The 24,122-nt window shown below is 42.9% G+C and overlaps 1 protein-coding gene and 1 long non-coding RNA gene across 3 annotated transcripts in view; one reads left to right on the top strand and one right to left on the bottom strand.

The window, feature by feature from the left end:
* The window catches only part of ACO1 (aconitase 1), a 65,337-nt gene extending 58,820 nt beyond the window's left edge, over nucleotides 1-6,517 (bottom strand). The window contains exon 1 of the mRNA XM_060609536.3: nucleotides 6,413-6,517. The gene's annotated coding sequence lies outside the window, so the exon portion shown is untranslated. The remainder of the gene's footprint in view (nucleotides 1-6,412) is intronic.
* A 138-nt stretch (nucleotides 6,518-6,655) lies between these two features.
* Nucleotides 6,656-15,419, top strand: LOC132663315 (uncharacterized). Of its 2 annotated transcripts, XR_013551750.2 has the most exons (3): nucleotides 6,656-6,782; nucleotides 8,117-8,213; nucleotides 14,203-15,419. It is a non-coding gene; the product is annotated as an uncharacterized LOC132663315 (long non-coding RNA). The 2 variants fall into 2 exon arrangements; XR_009603023.3 differs by having other exon boundaries at nucleotides 8,117-15,419.
* Nucleotides 15,420-24,122: the final 8,703 nt, after the last annotated feature.

Here is a 24,122-nt window from a genome sequence, read left to right as displayed (position 1 = left end):
ATGCAAAAGCAGTGAAGCAGGACAACAAAGCAAGCGTTCAAGGACTGCACAGTTGTTCAGTTGGGCTGACAGGGCAGAATGTAGAGATTTTTGCTACAGCACCAGTGCATGCTTTTTACTAAAAAGACCCAACAAAGAATAATTTTTTGGTAATTTATACAGTTGAAAATAAGATGCTATCTCCTGGAATAGGGAAAAAAAGGAAGTGAATTTGGGGGAAAGATAGGCCAAATGTTAATGTTCATAACTGTTGAAGCTGGGGATTTATACTCTCCAGGTCTATGTTTGACATGTTGCATTGAAAAACAGCTAAGCAAGAAATGCAAGCCGATCAACCTAGGGAAATGGTCAGCTGATGGCTTTTCAGGTGATGGTGAGATTCCTATGACCTTTCTGACCTCTGGGTCAGCTGGAGGGAGAAGGGCTGAGGTTGGAGCTGCTCCCCAGGGAAGCAGACAAGGCACCATGTGACTAAGGTCTATCAGCTACCCTTTTTTGGTTCTCCACACCTTTTGCTCCATACTTGTTCCTCTACTTCTCACTGGCAAAAAGGGAGAGGCAGCTGCTGCTAGGCAAGTAAGGAGTAACTCAGTCTAAGAAAAATGAAGGCAACTGTGTTGTCCCTTTGTATTAAGTAACTGGGTGATTATTTTTGGTCATATCAAATGTAACGGTTGTTCAATTTTAATGCTTATATCAAATTTAATACTTAGGGCACCTGGGTTAAGCCTCCGACCTCAGCTCAGGTCATGATCTCACAGTTTGTAAGTTTGAGCCCTGAGTCGGGCTCTGTGCTGACAGCTCAGAGTGTGGAGCCTGCTTTGGATTCTTTGTCTCCCTCTCTCTCTGCTCCTTCCATGCTCATGTTCTCTCTTTCTCTCAAAAATTAAAAAAAAAATTAAAAAAATTTTAAAATTTAATACCTGTTTAATACTTGCTAGAAAATACTGATAAGCAAAGTGAAGAAAAGTAAAAAATCAGTGGTACCCCATCACCAAGAGAAAACTACTCAGCATTTGGCAAACCCTTTGCCTTTGTCCATGGGTGTGTTCACCCACGTATGCGTGCACCTGCTTTCTCTCCTCATAAAAACAGGAAAATATTCGTGGGTAACACGGTTTTAAATGTAAAAATTGTACTTCATGGCATCTCATGAAACAACATTTTACAGCACTAGTTTAAGGGCTGCGTAAGAGTCCACTAAGGAACACTGGTACTTGTAACCTTGGACAGAGGGTTAAAAAAAATACCATTTAATAAAATGTTTTGCTCTGAAAGTCCTCTTTCCCAATATTATTTTGAACTAATATACACTAGTATATATACTAGTTCAGAATTGTGATGTGACAATTAAAATAATATGTTAACAATTTTTTTTAATGTTTTATTTTTGAGAGTGAGGGTGAGCAGGGGGGGCAGGGCAGAAGATCTGGAGCAGGCTCTGCACTGAGAGCAGCAAGTCTGATGCGGGGCTCTAACCCAAGAACCATGAGATCAAGACCTAAGCTGAAATCGGAGGCTCAACCAACTGAGCCACCCAGGTGCCCCAAAATAATTTGTTTTATTGGGGGAGAAAGGGTGGTAGTAACATGGTCACCAGAGAAATAATCCTGTTTTCCTTTAAAAAATATAGGTTTTGGGATCTTAGTTTTTTTGTTTTATTTTTAGGTTGGAAAGGCATGAATACATACATGAATGTTGAAGGGTAGGCATACACATAGTATTACAAAGAGTAATAAGTAAAAGTTCCCAGCTTTCTTCTACCCCATTTCACTGCCAAGAACTAGCTACAGGTACTTCCAAACATTACCTATTTTAAATACATGGACGAGCAGGGGCACCTGGGTGGTTCAGTCAGTTGGACTTTCGACTTCAGCTCAGGTCATGAGGTCATGGTTTGTTGGTTCGAGCCCCACGTCGGGCTTTGTGCTGACAACACGGAGGCTGCTTGGGATTCTCTCTCCCCATCTCTGTCTACCCATCCCCCCCTCCCCAACATATGCATGCATGCTTGCCTTCTCAAAAATTAGCATTTAAAAAATACATGGAAAAGTAATAGCACAGCCACATACCTTAGGTATACAGACATACAAATATGCATATATGTAGGTATACATATATATAATGTATATATACAGTATATAAAATATAAACACATATAATGAGGATTTTCCTTCCTTTTTTTAAACATTACTTTTGTCCTTCTCCCTGGAATCAGAATAGCTATTAGATGCACTACTGATTTTTGCATAACAACACCCAAAATTCACATGCTGGCTTAGACTGAGACAGCTTCTGAATGGCAGTTGGGAATAAAAACACCTTCCCCTACTCACCATACATGGCTGTGTCCTCAAAACGTGAACATACTTGGCTTTAAACAACCTACTATGGATTCTTTCTCGATTGATTCCAAATCCTTTGCAGTTGCCACTTCCAGCTATATCTGTCTTAGAGTATCAAGTCTCTGCTCTTCATGGATATAGTCCTAAAGAATATCCTTTTCCATGAAATTACCTCCTTGAAGCATGGTTCCTGTTCTGACATTCTGAGATGGGTCTGCAAACTATGGCCTAGTACCTGTATTTGTGAGTAAAGTTTTATTGGAACCCAGCTGTGCCCATTTGTTTGCATACTGTCTTCAGCTGTTTCACATTACAACAGCAGAGCTGAGTAGTAAGAGACTGTAGAACCCACAAAACCTAAAATACTCTGCCTCCTTACAGAAACGTTTGCTGACTCACATTCTAGAATAGGGTAAAAAACAGATTGTTTTTTCCCTACCAAAAGTTCTGGAGGAATTGAATCACATACTCCATATTCAGTGTCTTTGTCCAGGCTGAAGAGTTTTTTGTTTTTTGTTTTAAATACAGATGACCCTTGAACAACAAGGGTTTGAACTGCATGGGTCCACTTATCTACAAATTGTTCTCAATAAAGTAAATGTTCTCAGTAAAATATATGCATTTTCCTTACGGTTTTCTTAACATTTTTTTTTCTCTAGCTTTATTATAAGAATACAGCATATAATTAATGTAACACACAAAATTATGCATTAATTATTTATGCTATTGGTAAGGCTTCTGGTCAGCACTAGGCTATTAATAGTTAAGTGTTTGGGGAGTTAAAAGTTTTACTTGGATTTTCTACTGCGTAGGAGGGGTCAGTCCCCCTAACCTCCATGTTGTTCAAGGGTCAACTGTACAAACAAACAAAAAGCGCCCTGGCTCTGACAGTAGCAATGGTGTGCTGGTAAACGTTTAATCACTTGCTCTCGGCCACAGGGGAGCCCTGGATTATACCATTTGCTGATCTCCATGGTGTCAATAGTTCCATAATGGCTTACCTCAAGCTAAAAAATGTGATGTCACTGAACACAGAATTGGGAAGAGATGGCCACAAATGTTAGTGCAAACTAGCTCCAGCAAACGACTGGTTCCTCAGGACATCAGTGGCCCAAACGTACTTTATTTTTTTATTTAAATTTTTAATGTTTATTTATTTTTGAGAGAGAGAGAGAGAGTTGTGGAGGGGCAGAGAGAGACACACACAGAATCTGAAGCAGGCTCCAGACTCTGAGCTGTCAGCACAGAGCCTGATGCGGGGCTCGAACCCACGAACTGTAAGATCATGATGTGCTTGAGCTGAAGTCGGACACTTAATCGACTGAGCCACCCAGGCACCCCTCAACCGCCTACTTTAAAGATGAAGACACTGAGGCCCAGAGAGAGTATCTTGCCCAAGGTTGGCCCAGGGACTGGAACCAGGCTGGAAATCATTTCCCAGTAGAGTCTGGCTGCTTCACAGGGAGTTATGTCCTTCATAAAAGGAAGAGTAGAGGAAGGAAGGCAAAGGAAGTTCTTTGCCAGGCCCATGGTAATAAATGTTGGTTTTTATCATTATCTTCACAATTTGGGGCTCAGGCTTCTTCAGCATGTGCTTTGAAGCTCACATCAGGGAGAGGTAGTGTTCTTCACACAAGACCAGGTTTCATGCGAACACTTGACAGTGGCCTGTCTCAATTAACCAGCAGATGCTGAGGCTACCAGACTGTAAACTCCAGAAAGAGAGGGACTGCCTGTTTGTGCTATTTTCCCCAGTGTCCAGTATAGAGCTGGGCACTTGGTAAGTAGACAGTCCATAAATATGTGCTCAAGGGATAAAGGAATGACACCCCACCATCAAAGTGGAGCTTTACTCCAAGAACATGGCAGGTATGCAGAGGTTAGATTCCATTCCCTTCTCCCATCTGTGGCCAGGGCAACAAGAGATGAAACATGCTCGTATGCTTGCAACATTTCTTTTTTAGTTTATTTTTTTGAGATTGAGATAGAGAGCAAGCAGGGAAAGAGGGAGACGGAGAATCCCAAGCAGGCTCCACGCTGTCTGCAGAGCCCAATGTGGGGTTCGAACCCAGAAACCATGAGATCATGACCTGAGCTGAAACCAAGAGCCAGACGATTAACCGGCTGAGCCACCCAAGCGTCCCTGCTTGCAACATTTCTAAACTATCAGCTGCAGTATCCAAGCTGCTTCATCAGAGCAGGAGAAGCTCTGTGGATGGAGGAGCAAAAGGGAGGACAGAGTTAGAGAACTGTCTTCCTTTGATGTATATATGCATGTAATTTCTATCTGGAACTTGTTCTGACAGAGCATAAAGCCAAGGAAAAATCCAGTGAGGGATCCCACCTACCACACACCACGATGCAGGACATTGCTTTCTGGTAGGAGCTGCGGAAGGGCCACTCAAGGTGGCACATCTCTGAAAGTGGAAAGTGAACGAATGCCACGATTGGGTTATCATGATATTCCAATAAGGCTACACAGCTAAAAACAGCAGTGAACATGGCGGAAAGGAAGGCAGTGTTCTCTGGAAATGACTTTTTGACTACTTGGTAACTCTCACACAAACCCCTACACACTTGGCACGGGCTCCCCATGGGCATTTGGCTGAACCCACAGGTCCTGTTTGCCACATCACTGCCGCAATCTGGATGCACAGACAAATCAGCTCTTGGGGCACAGGAACAACTAGCCATCTGTGAACCTTGCTGCATTTTCAGGAGGCCACTGGGACTCATCATCTCTTATGCGGAGACCTACTACTAAAAATTGCCACACTGAGGTCAAGCTTGGTCCCAAATACCAGAGGTTAACACTGTCCATGCATGGGGTGCTGTATGTGTTTCCATTTAGAGCAAACGTGCCAAACAAGAAGCAGGACCAATGATTAAAGCCTCCAGAGCATTTCCTACACCAGTGGCTCTCAAAGTGTGGTGCAGGAACTCTAGGAATCCACAAGGTCAAAACAACTTTCATAATAATACCAAAAGGCAATTGGCCTTTTCCTCTGTCACGTGTTCAGGAGTATACAGTGGAGTTTTCCAGAGGCTACAAGATGTGACAGTGCACCAGACTTGAGTGCAGAAGCGGATATAAGAATCCAGCTGACTTCTATTAAACCTGACATTAAAGAGACTGCAAAACTATAAAACAATGCCACTCTTATCAGTAACATTCTATTTTAGAAAATAAAATTCTGTTAATATAAATAGGTCCACTATTTAAAAAAAATCAATTAAACATAGTAAAACTTTCTGTTTTATATATATAGTAAATATCAAAAGATATAACCCACATAAACGAAAGCTTAGTATGCTAGTTTTTAAGTGTAAAGGGGTTTTTGAGCCCCCTCAAAAGTTTGAGAACAGCTGTCCAAGAGGCTGCCCATCCCCCGCCCACCCCTCGTCCTCAGGCTTGTGAGGACGGTTATGTATGTTAAGTACGTTGCAGGAAAGACGTGCCGTTCAGATATCTGGCTGAATTAAGAAAGGCAGCCCATTCTCCTTCCTGGATCTCTGAATTCATTAGGGCAGGCTCTGTGCCGAACCCTTCCATCTCACCCCATTTTCCCCTTATTACTTGGTGTGGATTCCCCAATCTGCCAGCTGTGGATTTCCCTATCCTGCAAGCCCGGGCGCGGTGAGAACTCTCTGGTGAGACCCGCACACCCTTCTTGGGGTTAGGACTCCCCAGTGAGGAACGCACACCCTCCTTGGGGTGAGGATTCTCCAGTTCGGCCGGCCTTAGAGCCTGGATGAGGACTCCCAGCGAGGCCCGCACAACCTCTGTGAGGACTCTCCGGCGGCGTGCACAGCCGAGGCAGAGAGACGAGGAGAGCCATTTCCAGTCCCTGAACCCTGTCCCCCGCGCGGCACAGGCTGCAGACAAGGCGGAGAGGTCAGTCCCCAGGAGCCAGTCCGTCCCCGATTCTCCCCCGGGCCTTCCCCGGCCTCTACCCAGCCCGTGGCCGCTCCACGCGCCTCGGAAGAGGCTCGCGCCGTCTGCCTCCGGGAAGAGGGGGGTCGGCGCTCCTTCCCCGGGACATCCGTCCCTCCGGGCCGGTACTCACCGCTAAGTGCACGGCCGGGATCTGAGCGTGGGCAGGCGTCAAGTGCGGGGCACGCTCCCGAGCGCTGCGTGGATCTAGGGGCAGCCACCTCCGCGCCCCTCCCCCTGCGTCCCCCGGGGCCACCCGCTGATGGGCGGAGCAGGGGCGGGGCGGGGGGCGCGGGGCCCGGGCGCGGCGGGGTAGCGGCCCGAGAGGTGGGGCGGAGTCTCTCCCGGCTGCCCCGCCCCGCCCGGCTGGAGAGACTTCGCCCCTGGCGGGAGGGGGCGGAGGCTAAGGGCCCAGCCGCAGGAAGCAGGCGGACGCGTGCTCGGGCCCGTACCACTTCGGCGGGCCCCGTCCTGGGAGCAGAGTGACTTTCGCTCGCTTTGAGGTATAGGGTGTGACTGTCCGGCTCGCGCCAGGAAGGGGTGGGGAAGAAATGTAGTTGTTTTTCTTTTTTGCTTTAAAAAATGATTTGGCCATAAAGGGAGAGTTTTCGTTCTTCAGCTGCTCCAGTACGTGTGGTCACTTGGCCCCTGTCCCCACCGCCACGCCCCTCTCACCCCCTTGTGCCCACCCCCGACCTCTACTCCCGCCTTAATTCCTTGCAAAGCGTGCCAAGTGGGCCTCGGAACCACGCTGAAATATAATAGGACTTCGACGTTTCCATGGTTATGAATGCAGTTTCTGGTGTAAAAAAAAATTTTTTTTAACGTGTGACAACGATTTATAATGCAGGCTGTTCACCGGTTAGAAATGAGAGAAATGGCCGAGAGTTGACGCTGAATGGACCTTCTTCACCAGACCTGCTTTTGTTGGGTGATTCGAGTTGCACCCTCTCTAGCAAAGCTGACTAGAAAGAAGTGATTCAATCTTTCTAGATCCAAGGTGGTGAGGTTTTCCTGCCGATTTATATGGAAAACTACTGTAGTTTTCTATATTGAGTATCTGAATAAACAGCTTATAAGATGAATAGCTAATAGCTAATACTAATTCCCATTGGTACCAGTTAGTTACGATTCTGTTCCTCTGTGTAGGGCCGTATGATTGGATCTTTCAATATCTTAATCAACTCTGCCATCTGTCCTGTGAAGTGAAAAATATTACCCCATTTTGCAGATACGAAATGCTATAGCTGGGATTCAGTCCTCATGCTTGTCTGTTTCCCAAGTCCATACTTTTCTCATTATACTATTCTAGGGTACAAGCTATCCTTAATTATATCTAGTTTTTAAATATAAAGGGTTGTATTTAACTTTGAAAAATGAGATATTTACTATATTTCCAATATGGGAAAAGACTTTCTTTCCACACACTTTCTAAATTCACATTCATTCATTCTTCCTTTGCACATTCTTTGAACAAATTTTCTTTGAGTGTCTATCCCATGCCAGAGGTTCACCACAAACTCTGAAAAATAATAATCATAGAATTCCTTTGGAAGTTAGGTGATAATGTTCAATGATAACAGACATATAACACAATAACTGATAATCCTTGGCAGAAAATAATGAAATCAAAACTCTAAAGGGAACTGGAATTTATTAATAAACACTGGTCAAAACCATGAAGGAAACACATTTAAGAGTTGGTGTTCTGCCACTTTGATTTTATGAAAGACCTACCTTAGTACCTGTTTTCGCTAACTGAAAGAAATCTGAAGAGGATTTTTGCTGTTACAAAAAAGATGAAAAGTGAAAATAACATTCAGTGTTTATTTTGCAGCAAGCTGTTCCAGATGAGAGGGGCCCCATCAAGCTCCTTGCCTGCGAACTACGCTCAGCACCTCAGCATCAAGCCGCTGTAGCTTTGGACTGTGTCTGTGAGCATCTGTGCTTGTATCTGGATTTATTTGGTGCATTCATTAGTAAGATGTGTCCTAAGGTATTGGAAAAGCCTAAGAGAAGCTGTATTTTGGGTCTGGGAGTGCTGAAAAACTTTTCCACAGAAATTAATGGTAATTGCTTCTTTGCTTTCTGCCATTTTGGTTTCATAGGAACACTCTACTTTGAGAAAGCATGAGAAACCTGTAGTACCCACATCACTCAGCTTTGTTCCCCTCTAGAAAGTCACCAGTGACATGCGATTGCAAATCCACTGGCCTGCCCTCTGTTCTTGTCCTCACTGACTGCTCTGTGTTACTCAACACTGGTGACTAGTCTTTCCTTGAAATTTTAACCTCCTTTTGGCTTTAGAGCCCTCTGCTCTCATCACCTCTCAGTCTTTGATCTCTCTTTCTTAGGCTCTTTCACTATACTTTTTCTCCTCTCCCTTTACATGTGATTCCATAGGCTGATGAGCTTTTCTTCATTTATTTTCTCTGTGCAGACTCCCTGTCACCTGTAGCTGAAGCCTGCTAGGTCTCTGTCACTGTTCTTAACTCTCTTCAGGTCTCCACATGCTTTATTTCCAGCCACTTGTGGAGTCTCATACCTGGATATTCCAAAGACACCTGCCATTCTTCACATCTAAAATGAGAATTCGTCATCTTTTCTAACCATCAGTCTATCCCCTCCTTCCCATCCAGTTTCTTCCTCACTCTGAATCTCACATCTTGAATTTGGGTCTTATGGTGTGTTGCAAAAGCTAAACATTTAAGGGCTTTAGAACCATATTACTATGCTTATACAGGGCCCACCTGATAAACATTTCTGCCATGGTACAAAAGACTCTGCGAGAGGTCTAGAGGAATGTATAAACCTTATGGACCTTGTGAGGGGAAGCCAGCCAGCCAGCTGTGGAGCTGCTCAGGCACCGCAGATCACTCCAGAGGCCAGTGGCAGAAGGACCTTCAGTTGAGGTGACTGCACTATTCTAGTAGCCTCACTGCCAGAAGTTTCTGCTACTATAAGTAGAACCATGAAGATGTGGTCAGAGACCTGTTATGCTCCGAGGAATGCCTTATTGTAGTTCACACTGACTTCAGTTACTTGTATAAACTGGACTTCCTTGGTATAGAAAGGTCCTAAAAACTGTACCCAATTAACTTTGTATCACGCTTTCCAATTTATAATGCACTCACACACATATTATTTAAAAAAATTTTTTTTAACGTTTATTGATTTTTTGAGAGACAGAGAGACAGAGCGTGAGCAGGGAAGGGGCAGAGAGAGGGAGACACAGAATCCGAAGCAGACTCCAGCCTCTGAGCTGTCAGCACAGAGCCCAACGTGGGGCTTGAACTCATGAACTATGAGATCATGACCTGAGCCGAAGTCGGATGCTCAACCGACTGAGCCACCCAGGTGCCCCTTGCACACATATTATTTAAGAAAAAAGAAATGGTATCAGAGAAAGACGGTCTGAGAGCACATTCATATGCTGTTCTCCTGGAGAGACTGAGTTTGACAGTCTGACCACCTTTTGAGAAACACTAGTGGTGGTTCCAAACTGAGTGTTTCTTGGAATCACAGAGAGCACCTATTAAGAATACTGCCTCTGGTGTCCCCCACCTCCTAGAATGTCTGATTAATTAGGTGAGGGGTAGGATCTGTGCTCAGAGTCTGAGGAATTTAAATTCTACAGGTGATGCAGCTCCAGCAGGCCCACAGATTGGCACCAGGGAGCTGCTACCTGGAGATACATGCTGCATAGGGCGAGACCACGTCACTTTGTTCATCACCCCTAACCTGGAACCTGGCACATGGCAGGTGCTCAGTATGAGTTTCTTGACTCTTTCTTACTGTCACTTTCTTTCTGCCCCCCTCCTCCATTACACTCTGTTCAGTGTTCTCTAGCACAGTACAGAGGGGAACATCTGGCAATGAGTGAAGCATAAGGTGGTCCTTCCTGAAATGCTTGAGGGGACTCTAGAATACCTACGTTCATTGCTGAATGTGTCTTCCTCATACTAGAGGAAGTTTGAAATAAATGTTTTCTGTTCCTTTAAAAAATGCTGTATATTGATAATAAGGAAAGTCAGTGCTTAACTTCATCTTCGCCCTCCCTCCCAAGTATCCAACTGGTACCCCCTTCCATGCCTCTCCTGTACTTAATGTTTGTGCTTCTTTTCTTACCACCCAAGTGCCTGAATCCTTGAGCTGCTTTCCCCAGACCCGCTGGCCATCTGTTTTACAGTTAACACTGCCACCCCCCCCCCCCCCCAACCTAAATAGTGATAAAAGCCAAACGTGATCAAATGTCCCATTGAATCTTCACAACAACCCTTTGAGGCTGGTGGCATTCTTACCATTCCACAGATAAGGAAAGTGAGATTCAGGATGATTCCAACACTTCAACTGGCAAATGGTGATGCTGGGGTTTGAACTAAGGGTGATATAACTCCAGAGCTGGTGCTTTTAACCTCGATGCAATGATGTAGAATTTTATTTAAGTGAAATCATGGGATATTCTGAGGCTATAAATCATTTATTCTCTGCAGAAAAGAAGAGGAACATCAGTGTTCTAGAAGAGAACTTTGGTCTATCACCGTCTAGAATTCCTTATTCACTTATTTTCAGGGCTTCTCCCTAATCATAGTATAAAAAACCCCTGATGCAGCCCTGTAGTTTAGGTACACATCGGTAAAGATGCTCCTCATCCTGGGGGAAGGAAATATTGGAAGTTGGGGGCAGTAATGTCATTGTTCTGAGGCTGCTGCTCCTGACTTGATTTTTTTTTTTCCCCAAGAAAATGGTTTGGTAACATCAACAAATGAGAGTTAGAAAAACAGCATATTTGTCACTAGTTGGGCTCATTTCTGTTTCCAGTTTATGAGGAGACTGCTTTCATGGGTTAGATTAACTACTATTTAAAAATCTTATTACAGCCCCTATGCCCTTGTGCTCTCTTCATTCTTTTCCACCCATTAGTCACTTTGTCCTTCATTCGGGGTATTTCTTTTTGACCCGTCTTATAGTCACTATAAAAGCAGTGCATTCCCCAAACTCATTTTTCCTAAGCTACAAAGCAGACTCACTGTATGCATAGCATCCACCTGGGCCCTCTACCTGTTGTCCCCACAGGGAACCAATGTGACATTATTTTCATGCTACTTGCTGTGTATGAGTAATAAAATACTTTATCTCTAACCCAAGAATCTTGTGTCTTCTGCCAACATCCATGCAACAGTAAGAGGCTTATTTATTAGCTTGTGTACGGTAAAATCTTAGTTGCTGACACTTTCGGTGACGTGATGGAATGCTGGCAGAGACAATCCTTTCTGGAAGACCCTATGGGTTATGTTAGTGGGCAAGAGAGGACTTCCAGGATCTAGTAGCAAATGCTTTTACCCAAGTGGTGATCAAGGGGCACAGTAAGTGTCCTCCACTGACGTCCTGTTAATGTATATTTAGAAGCTAAGTGATAAGAAACAGGCTTGAAACAATTTACCCAAACGATGTTTTGGTTGTGCTCACTCTCCTCGAGAGTAGAATGAGAAAGGGATGTTATATGACAGTGGGGTGGCCAAAAGTGGCTGTAGCTGCTGAGTCAAGGAATCCCCAAAGTTTAAATAAATGCTGTCAACAATATGGAGATAGAAACTTAAGTGGATCAAAAACAAGTGTTGATTTGGATGAGCCCAAGCTGTAGGCTTGAAACTGGAAGTTGATGCAAGGCCTTGTTTATGGACAATGAATTGCTCTGTCCCTCTGCACCTCCTGACCCTTCCCCTCCCCCATTTCCCAACTTCAGCTGCTTTCAGGAAAAAGCTGAGTATGCTTGGGGAACTTCAAGAAGGGGGAAGCTCAAATATTTTTAGCTCTGTTGTGCATAATTGCCCAGGTTACAATTCTGCTCAGTTAGTGGAGGGGGTTGGGGTGCTGGATGCAAGGGTAGCTGAAGGCACTGAGGACTGTGGAGGAAGCTGCATAATATGAGCAAGGAAACTGGTACCAAGCCTGTCTTGAGGAGACCAAGGATTTAAAAAAAAGCCATCCTCCAAAGCCTGTCTTCCTCCTCTCCCATCTGCATCCCCTTACCTTCTGGACTTCCCTTTATATGCCTATTAGGCTTCTTAATCCATTGGTCCATGTTCCCATAGTGTAGTGGTCCTCAGCCAGGGTGATTTAGTCCCCCCTTCCGACCCTAAGACATTTGACAATGTCTAGAGATATCTTTGATTGTCACGACTAAAAGAGGGAAGGGTGTGTTCTACTGGCATTTAGTGGATAGGAGCAGGGATGCCGTAAATATCCTACAGTGCACAGGATGCCTTCCCCAAACAATGATCCTACCCAAAACGTTAGTACTGCCAAGATTGGGATCCTTACTGGGGGCTGGGGGTGGGGGGAGCATCCAAAAATCAACTGATGGGGTTTGGGCAACTTTTTCTGTGAAGAAGGAAAATTAAAGTGACCTGGTAGGGCGGGCTTTTTGGGCTGATTCAATGTACTACTGTCTTTCATTGCTGAACGTATAACTGATATTTATGTTGTACGTGCTTGCATTGTGAATACTTATGAAGTCCAGAAGGGATTCTTCTATTCGAAGACTGTGGTAGAGAGGTAATCTCTGTCTTCTTACTGGCGGTCTAGCAAAAAGAATATAAAATCTGAGAAGAAAAGGAAATCACAGCTTTAGACTGCTATTGCACAAGTCAGAAAAGCAATTCCCTAGTACAACATCGCCACCTGCCGACCCAGGCACCAAGTGCACCTCTTTTAAAAAAGCTGGGGTTTGGGAAGCAGATGCAGCTGTTGACCTGTTGCCGAGCTCTTGTCGAAAAAGAAACAGGAACCCTCCTGCACTGTTGGTGGGAATGCAAACTGGTGTAGCTGCTCTGGAAAAAAGTGTGGAGGGGCCTCAAAAAAATTAAAAACAGAACTACCTACGACCCAGTAATAGCACTGCTGGGAATTTACCCGAGGGATACAGGAGTGCTGATGCATAGGGGCATGTGTACCCCAGTGTTTATAGAAGCTCTTTCAACAATAGCCAAATTATGGAAAGAGCCTAAATGTCCATCAGCTGATGAATGGATAAAGAAATTGTGGTTTATATATACAGTGGAATACTACTTGGCAACGAGAAAGAATGAAATCCTGCTGCTTGCAGCAATGTGGAAGGAACTGGACGGTATTATGCTGAGTGAAATAAGTCAGAGAAGGACAGATGTCGTATGTTTTCACTCATATGTGGATCTTGAGAAACTGAATGAGCACTGGGTGTTGTATGTAAGCCAATTTGACAATAAATTATATTTAAAAAAAAGAAAAAAAAAGACCTATAAAGACCTGTGACTCTGCAGCCTGAGGTCTCCATTTTGGGTGGGTTAACTCACGCTTGACAACCAATAAGGAAAAGGCCGAATATATCTCACTTGTCAAATTGGAAAGTTTTTCCGCACTTGGAAATTGGGTATTTAAGGACCAAGTAGCCTGGCCCTAGCAGCATCTCAGTTTATATGAAAAAGTGGTAGCTGTTGCTTTGGGGAAACTATACTCACATGATACCACCTGAAGTAAAGCCACTGGCTCAATGGTGTCCTTAGTTCACAGAGGTGCACCTTAATCCTGGGGCCTGGTTCAATAATGGTCTGGCTAAGTTCAAACCTGTTAGGGGAGAGGGGAGGCTGGAGCTGTTCAACTGCTGCTCTGTATATGCCATACTGAAAATTGGCATTGTTATTCACTCACTGCATAGAACTCAAGGCCATTTTCATAACTCTGGCCAATATTCCCTATGATGAAACATATTTTTTACTGACTCTTGGGATAGTAGCCATGATTTAGCGGCCTGGTCTGTTATCTGGTCCACCCCTTGGAAGACTATAGACTGATGGATTAAACACCCCTGGCACCTGTGGTAGGAACATCTGAGACTACGGATATACAAGGGAAGAGGCCATAAATATTCTCTTTGTTGCCTAGATCGAACACCATCACTCAAGTCAAACAGCAAATGCAGTTGACAGGTTGTGCATGTGGCTGATCATAAATGATACTGCTGTGCCTGTGCGTCAATAGCAGCTCTCAACATGGAGCCCCTGCAGACAGGTACAAACACATGGACTGGCACAACCTCACTTCATTCTGTTACAAAATCACGTGCTTCTCTGATGCTTGAGAGGGATATGCCACATATAGAAAAGGAAATTACAACCATTCAGTGACACTGCCCGTGTGACTTAACCAAGCTAATGTAGCAATGTTGATCCAAATCAAGTTTAATGACAAATCCTGTTAGGAGTGACCTGTGCCTACTTGGGTTATATGCTTGTATGTGGCTAGAAATGGGCCAAGGAATCTCTCTCCATTAGGGATAGAGGTTGTTTTTTGGCTCATCTATTGCCTCCTGTAATTATTGGCAATGACACCAAAGATCAGCAGGTTAGTGAAATGAATAATGGATGGGCCTTAGGCTAGACTACATCCTGACTGTCTGAAATAGAGTCCTCTGGTCTTCCCTGGGATAGTCACCTGGGTCCAGGACTCTGGAAGGCATATTTGAGGTCAATACTTGAGGTTAATTTCATCTTGTTGTTTGGAGTCCCGATGATAGTAGCCTTGTGTGAGAAATTTAGTTCTAGCCTCTGTTGGTTAAAGTAATCAGAATGGCCAACAGAGTGACATACTTTTGTGACAGTTTGCTAGAAGCCAAGACAGGTAGGGGCAACAGGTGGATTGATGGGGAAAACAATCTTCCACAGGTCCTGAACATCCCTGCACATTTTTGCTAGGTATGCCAAGAATTCAAGTTCCTTCCTGACTATTCTTTCCTAATGTCATTTCTCTGGGTTGTGTTTATAGTGAACACTGTGAGGGTTGAAGTTATATCAAGTCATATGTTTGCTTCTAAATTATTGGGTGTGTGTGTGAAGAATTGAGTGAGAGTGTAGGTGAACCATATCATCTAAAAATTTGTAATTGTTGAGGCTGGGTCATAGGTACATGTGGGTTCAAAGTACAGGCTTTCTTACCACTTATTATAAAAACAGTAGATTCCCAAGTGTGTTCCTTGTTAGCAATACAAACTCATTGTATGTATTATATCCTTCTGGGCCCCTCTATGTTACCCCCATGGGATCTGGGATAAGGCTCATGCTGCTTGTTGTGTCATGAGTAATAAAGTCCTCTTCTGTGATTTACGAGTCTTGTGTCTTTTTCCAGTATTTATAAAATGGTAACAGGATCTTAGTACCTTGTAAGTAGGAGTAAAATCCCAGACCCTGACAGTATCTATATTGTTTTGTGGGGAGTGGGGGATGCTTTGATGTTTGATTGAAATCACCAGGCACAAATTTAGTTGTGTAGCTTTGTTTTCACATTGAGAAAAAAAATCAGTTTGTTAAACTTGTCTTGCAACTGCCCCAAATTTTGCCAAGCTTGAAATTTGGAACTTCTCTATGTAGTCCCTTTTTAAGCTTTATTTTAAATATCTAAAATTATGAATAATGTCAGCCATTTACAAAATTAGAGAGACTGGTATAATGAGCCCCCATATAGATATCACTTGGCTTCAACAATGATCGACTCATGGCTGATCTTGTTACTTCTATATCTGCCTCCCATTCCCAATTACTCTGCAGCACATATATACAATTATAGAATTTCATTTGTAATATAATCTGTTTTAAAATCATTGCTGGAATCTGCTTTGTTTTATGGTCTAGTATATTTGTTTTATTTATACTTCTAAAGAGCTATTTTGAGAAAATATTGCTCCATTAATAATAATTTTTTTAAGGTTTACTTATTTATTTTGAGAGAAAGAGAGAGAGAGAATTCCCAAGCAGACTCTGTGCTGACACAACAGAGCCCCATGTGGAGTTCGAGCTCATGAACTGTGAGATCATGACCTGAGCCCAAATCAAGAGTTGGACACTTAACTGAATGAGCCACCCAGATGCTCCTCCATTAATAATAATTTTTAAAAAAGCATCACAAGTCTCTCTCTCCCCCACCCCCGAAATATTTTGAATGTAACTAAAGCTCTATATAGTGGCAAATAAATCTTCAGTTCTGTAGTTATTAAAACAAAAAAAGAAATTAGGAAAAAGAACTAAAGAAAATATAAATTAGTAACATAAAATATTAATGAATTATTTAATATATGTAATTGACTACTTGTGAGAACTGCACCAAAATAAATAAAATATACTAATCTCTGACAAATTAACAAATGAGGTAAAATGTGTAAATACTTATTGAGATACATAACTACAAATATAGATGTTAAAATAATTTAATACAATACATAAAGTATTCTATGCAAATAATTTTGAAACTCATAAAGAGAAAGTTTCTGGCCAATATATATACAATCTATATCAGTTGTACCGTGCCCCCCTCAGAGATTTTGGTTGACTTTCGTTCAAATGCCACTTCTGTTTGCTTATGACAATCCCAGAACCTGCTCATGCTTTGAGATTTTGTGGCTGCTTCATAGTTTTCTAAGTATCCACACTCCTGCGTCCACGGGGGCTGTCCTTATTTTCCCAGCAACATCTAACAGGGGGCAATATAACCCCCTTTCCATGTGTGCTCACGGAAACCGCTGAGAGCACAGAAAGGATTGGTCAGTTTTTCTGTAATGGGTTAGATAGCAAATATTTTAGTCTCTGTGAACACATACACTACTCCTTCTCATCCTTCTTTTCTTGTCTTACAACCTTTTAAAACCCCCAAAACATTTAGCTCTCGAGATGTATGTGGCGGGGAGAGGGGGAGGCTGTGCTCATGGCTGCCCTGGGAGACGAGATGCTGGATGCCGGAGAAGCGCCCTCTCCTCATTTGTGAGAGTTACCTGCCCTGCGCCCCGGGCCGGATTACGGTGGGCGGGGCGGCTGGCGGCACAGGGAGGGGCCTACCTTCCCGCGGTTTCCTCCTGGTCCTTCTGGGCGGTGCAACCTCTGGCTTCCAGGGCCTACCGGCAGCTGACAGCCACCTAGAGCTTCGAAGGCTACCAGCGGTCGTGCGGATGGTCTCCCTGTCGCAGGTGAGCCCCCGGCCAGGCGCGGAGGGCTCGGCGGGCACCTGCGGCTGCCACTCTCACCCCTGCAGCTGGCCTGCGGGGGCCCTAAGCAGGGCAGCCCCCTGGGGGAAAAAAAAGGTACAGAAACAGGCTACTGGTTGTGCTTGGCCTGTGGGCAGTTTTCTCAACTCTGCCCTGAAGAATAATGGCTAAAGAGTGCAGGCCCGGTAGCCATATTGCCTTTCGTTCTGGGTTTTAATCCTGACTCCAGTGTTTACTAGTTCTGTCAACGTGGGAAAAAGCTTGACCTTCTCTGGGCCTCAGTTTCCTCATTTTGAAAGCAGTGGTAATAACAATTCTTACTTCATCGAGTTGTAATGAAAATTGAATGCGCTAATATGTGTACCGTGCTTAGAAAAGTGGCACATTGTGAATGCTCACTGCACGTTCGATGTTATTATCAAGACTATATTTGTGTTCATTGCATTTAATCACACCTTGCATAACCGTCTGCTGCCTTTCTCCTTCCTATTCCTACTCTCTTTCTTCTCTCTCCCCTCATTTCTTTCAGATGTAACCAAGAAATTCCTCAACTTTTTTTTTTTTTTTTTTAATCGGGCACGATTGTTCTTCCCATAGTCCGGTTTGCCTATAGTCTTACACTCTAAAGAATGTATCTATTTATTTTATTCTCTAAGAAAAATGCTAATGAATAATTTTTTTGTTCACAGCATTACTTATAAACTACCAAAAGTTGACTCTAGAAGAAATGAAAATGCAAGTAATAGGAAAAGTTATCAAAGAATTACATCCGAAAATGTTAACTCAGATGATTTTGCATTTTAAGTAGACTTTTTATTATGGAAAATATAAACATATGGAAAAAGTAAAAAGAATTATGTAATGAACCCCCATATACCTATGTCCCAGACCCTACAATTATAAAGTCCTGGGCAATATTGGATTTTTTTTTTGGTTTTGTGTTTTTATTTTAGAGAGAGAGATAGCATGCAAGTGGGGGAGAGGGGCAGAGAGAGAGAGAGAGAGAGAGAGAGAGGGAGAGAGAGAGAGAATCTCAAGCAGGCTCCACGCTGAGTGTGGAGCCTGATGCAAGGCTGGATCCCATGACCCTGGGATCATTAGCTGAACCAAAATCAAGAGTCAGATGTTCAACCAACTGAGCAATCCAGGTACCCCTTGGACAATATTGTTTTTACTGTATCCTCACCCAATTCTTCCCCACACCTGATAATTTGGAAGCAAATACCTGACCTTATACAATTTCATTCTTGAATCATAAATTGTTTTAAAAATGTAACCACAATATTATTATATTAACATAGTAAACAGTAAAATAATCCCAAAATATGTAATATGCCACCTGTATTCATATTTCCCCAATTGTCTTATAAACACAATTTGTTTGTTTAAGTTTCACCTGCTATCTTTTCTGTTAATTTACACATTCTCTTTTCTTCTTGCAATTTGTTTGTTGAAATAATTGTCCTGTGGTGTTCTACCACCTGGATTTTGCTAATTGCATCTCCACTGTGTCATTTAATATGTTCTTCTATCTCCTGCACATAGGTACATGTATATTGAAGCTTGATTACATTATGCTTGTGTGTTTTGCACAAGAATACTTCATAGATGATATTGTATACTTTTATTAGGAAGTACGCAACATCTGGTTGTCTCTCTTTTTTGTTTTTTATGATGTTAGTAGGTCTTGATGATCATTTCCTAGACTCATTAATCATTAGGGGTTGGAAATGAAGATGTTCTAATAGAATATCTTCAAGTTGGCTCCTGAGTCTTTTTGACATAACCTAGCTGTGTTTGATATCTTTCTTGCTTTCTGGTATAATAGGAGATTCCTCATTCACTTTGTATATTTTCTGTTTCAGATCTAGAACCTTGTACCTGTTACTGGAAAATGGTATTTAGAGACATAATCTGCACCCTATGGGTGCTTCTGGCTGTGGGGTTGGCATTGTAGAAACAATGCCTTTTCAGTGGATGGCGTTTTTGTTTGTTTATAAAATACATCATTAAAAAATGTCAATTTTAGTTAAGAGTATGATTTATGATTATGCAAATTATTTTTTGTTTCAAAGTTGTAATATTGTGATTTGAGATGAGGAATATGCATTTGGTCCTTGTTCAGTTTTGGCACAGAGCAACTAAAACCCTTGGAATTTACTGAATGATAAGAGCAATAAAGTTGTCTTTTGTTACATTAACGAGGCAGCTTTTGGAAAGCATCTCAGGATGGGGGCTGGTTGCCAGAGGAGCCAACCATGTGATTAGGGTTGGAACTTTCAGGCCTGGGAAGGGAGGGACTGAAGGTTGAATCAATTGTCACCAGTGATTTAATCAGCAGTGTCTATGTAATGTAGCCTCTGTAAAACTCACACTCCAAAGGACAGGGTTTGGAGAGCTTCAGACTCGGTGAACATGTGGAGATTTGAGGAGAGTGGTGCATCTAGAGAGAGCATGGAAGCTTTTGCACCCTTTCCCCATACCTTGCTCTATGCTTTATTGCATCTGGCTCTTCTTGAGTTATATCCTTTTGTAATCAATTGGTGATCTAGAAAGTAAAATGTTTCTCTGAGTTCTGTGTGCTCTGGCAAATTAATTGAATCTAAGAAGGGGGTTGTTGGAACCTCCAGTACATATGACCAGTCAGTCAGAAGCACAGGTCACAACCTGGACTTGTGACTGGCCTCTGAAATGGGGGCGGGGTGGGGGAAGTGTTGTAGGACTGAGCCCTTAACCTGTGAGATTTGATGCTATCTCCGGGTTGTTAGTGTCAGAATCGAGTTAAGTTGTGGGACACCCAGGTGCTGTCTGAGAATTGCTTAATGGTGTGGGAAACCCCTCCCCAACTACCACACACACACACACACACACACACACACACACACACACCCATGTTGGAATTGGTACCAGAACCTTTCAAAGTCAAATCTATAAAACAAGGTATATTTTGAGAAGTCTAGCTTCTATCTCAATCTTCTTCAACCTATTCTTTCCTACCGTTGGAGGATTTTTTTTTACCTTAATGCCTGGGATTCCTTGTCTTGCTGCTTCGAAGAATGAAAGGGTGGACACAAAATAAAATGAGCAGCAGGCAAAAGTTTATTAGAATGTAAGATCAGAAAGTAAGAATAGTAGGAAAGCTCTCTTTACAGAGAGGGGGCATTCCAAAGTGAATGCCAACGACTATAAGCAAGGGACTTTGTTTTACAGGGTTTTGGTCTGTCCCTTTCCTTCCCTCCTTCTCAGATCTGACCCTTAGTGGCTAGGTAACTCTATTGCCTAGTCATTTCTTTTTGACTGGCTTGTTTCCATTGTATGAGGGGGCCATACCTTTCCTTGTGGGTCATACGTTTTATGTTCTACTTGTTTTAAGTCAGGTCTTTTGTCAAATTCCTGAGAGAAACCTGAGGGGGAGTAAGTGGTGTCTATTACATTGTTAAAAAACATTTTTTTTTCAATGTTTGTTTATTTTTGAGAGAGAGAGACAGAGACAGAGCACGAGTGGGGGAGGAACAGAGAGAGGTGGATGCAGAATCTGAATCAGGCTCCAGGCTCTGAGCAGTCAGCACAGAGGCAGATGCGGGGCTTGAACTCATGAACTGTGAGATCATGACCTGAGCTGAAGTCAGATGGTTAACTGACTGAGCCACCCAGGTGCCCCTACATTCTTTTTTTTTCCTTTTTTTTTTTTAATGTTTATTTATTATTGAGAGATAGACACAGACTGTGAGCAGGGGAGGGGTAGAGAGAGGAGGAGACACAGAATCCGAAGCAGGCTCCAGGCTCTGAGCTGTCAGCACAGAGCCCCATGCAGGGCTCGAACTCACAAACTGCAAGATCATGACCTGAGCCGAAGTTGGTCACCCAACCAACTGAGCCACCCAGGTGTCCCTAATTTAACAAAAGCAAATGGGTGAATATGCTTTTATATTTTTCTTTTATAGGTAAATAGAAGTGTCCTATACATGTTTTCTCCCCATTTTTTTTTAAGTTTATTTATTTATTTTGAGAGAGAGAGAGAGAGGGAGAGGGAGAGTATGTGCACTGGGGAGGGGCAGAGAGAGAGGAAGAGCAGGAGAATCCCAAGCAGGCTCAGTGCTGTCAGCTCAGAGCCTGACATGGGGCTCGATCTCACGAATCATGAAATCATGAAATCAAGAGTCAGATGCTTAACTGACTGAGCCAGCCAGGTGCCTCTCTCCTCTCCTCCATAGTTTTTTAAAACAAAATTTTTTTTTTTTTTTTTTGCCTAACCACTTCTCATGGAAATGACCCTGTAGCAGTATATGGAGACTTTTCCCATTCCTTTTTATGACTTTATAATACTCTGTTCTGTGCATGTACCATTGATAGACATTTTTGTTTCTCTTTGCTGTTACAAATAGCACTTCAAAGAAAATCCTAGACCCTGTGTCTTTTTGCTTGGAGAACCAGTCGTGGTATTGATGGGTCAAAGGGTGAGTCCATGTCAATTTTCTACATATTGCCAAACTCTTGACTGTGTGAGTTAGGGTGTGCAGTGGACTGAATGTGTCCTTCCAAATTCATATGTTGAAATCTTGATGACCCCTGGCCTCCCCACCAAATGTGATGGTAGTTGGAAGTGGGCCTTTGGGAGGTGACTGGAGAGGGTGGCGCTGGAGAGGTAGCTTGAGCTCTCTCTGTCACTCGAGGATGCAGTGTCAGCAGACTGCAGCCTAGAAGGAGGTCCTCCTCAGGACCGACTGACTTCATCTTGGACTTCCAGGCTTTAGAACTGTGAGAGCTAAATGCTTGTTGTTTAAACCACTTAGTCTATGGTAACTTGCTATAGAGCCCAAACTGACTCAAAGATGAGGTCAAGTGTGGAAACAAACCACATCAGTTATTTCAACCGATGGAATTTAATATAAAGAACTGTTCACTAGGTATGGGGTTAATTAAATCGCTGAAAGGGTAAAAAGAAAACTTCAGGGAATCAAAAAGGCAGCAGATGTTGGAAGCCTGTACTAGCCCACGGCTGAGGAAACTTTGAGGAGGGATCCCATGGAATGGCAACTCAGACCTCTGTGGAGGTGGTGCTGCTTCCCTGGTGCTGTGGTTCTGAGTTTGAAACAGGGCCCGGATCTTGAAGAAGGCGGCAGCCAGCTGATTCTGATGTTTCTTTTATTATTATTATTATTATTTTTTAATGTTTATTTATTTTTGAGAGAGACGGAGACAGAATGTGAGTAGGTTGGGGCAGACAGGGAGGGAGGCACAGAATCTGAAGCAGGCTCCAGGCTCTGAGCTGTCAGCAAAGAGCCCGACACGGGGCTCGAACTCACGAGCTGTGAGATCATGACCTGTGAGATCATGACGCTCAACCGACTGAGCCACCCAGGTGCCCCTGATTCGATGTTTCTATGGGAAATCGGAGTTTGCAACTATGGGGAAGACTGGAAACTGTATTTGGTTGCCACTTGGGAAGGTACTGGTGCTGTCAGGGTGGAAAGCATCGCAGCGCAGTCTCCTGGGAACTGCAAGCAAACAGGAAGCCCCCCAGATACAGGCAGGAAGGAGCCAGTCCCTTCCAGCCTCCTCCTCCAGCCTCTCAGACTCCCTCTGGTGCCCCCAGCCATACATCCTGACTTCGAGCCTGAAAGGTGGCTTGAGAAGCCTGGCCCAGCATCAGCGAGCAGAGTAAGAGAGGAACTGAGAGACAGCAAGGTTATAATCTCTGCTGGTCAACTGTCTGTAGGTGTGGAGGCCCCGTTATGCATTTCTCCCACGGAGGCCCTGTTTCCCCACGGGCTCAGCAACAGATCTGGTATTTTGTTAGACTTTACATTTTTGCCTTCAGATTCTACTTTTCAACAACAGGTAATTATCATGCTTTATGAACTCTTCTAAAGTATAGAAAAAGATAGAAGATATAATGGTTCCTACTGCTTTTATGCTCATCATATACAATGGCTTTAACAATGCTTGTAAAACACTTGACAACTGTACAGAAACACAGCTGACACAGAACAACTCTGTGACCAGGGATAAAATGACTGCAAGACTGCCTAAACCATCTGTTGGCAAAAGTGAACAGCGGGGTCCTCACTGCATTCCTAACAATTAAAATAGAGGATCTTCCATATTTTTATCCTGTTGAATTTTTCAGTTTGTCTTGCTCAGATTTAACCCTAGGATAGCTTTTGCTTTAAAATAAGGCCTCTTTGTTAAAAGGTTCATATTCTTTGCTTATTTGAAAATCACCTTCACAAAAGGGAACATGTAGAAAATACTCCCTTGGGTTGTTTTCATTTCATATGTATTTTTGACATTCATACGTATTTTTATGAAAGCCAGTTAATCATTTCCAATTTTCATACTTTTACTGATAAAATAGTGTTTCTCAATTTTTCTGTAGTTAGGCATCCCAATTATTTAAATACATTAAGGATCAAAATATGCTCCCCACTGGGGAAAATCATTCAGAGATACATCCTCTTACATTCTAGACACATTCTCCATTGAATTTTGAAATCTTTGATATAAATTTGTAAAGGTTAAGTCATCATATAAATAGCAGTGCTATTAACAATCACAAAATTAATGAGAATAATAATGAGCTCAAGCGTATAAAATGCCAGAGTTAGCATAAACACTGTAATACCTCTGTGTATGACATTTTTGTTTTGCCATAGGGAAAAGTTCTGTGAACTAGTTCCCTAAGTAGTGCCAATACATTATTACTGCAAATAAACTGCTCATTATCTAAGTTGTTTTTGCAACTTTTGGAGAAAACAAAATGAGGTATTATTGAAGGAGACATTTATCGCTGTGCAGTAAAATAAAGAAGTGGTTTAAACAGAGGTCAAATTAA

This window comes from Panthera onca, chromosome D4 (genome assembly GCF_046562875.1).
Source record: "Panthera onca isolate mPanOnc1 chromosome D4, mPanOnc1 haplotype 2, whole genome shotgun sequence".
Taxonomy (NCBI): Eukaryota; Metazoa; Chordata; class Mammalia; order Carnivora; family Felidae; genus Panthera; species Panthera onca.
The sequence above is the reverse complement of the archived record's forward strand: the minus strand, read 5'-3'. Positions and strand labels throughout refer to the sequence as shown.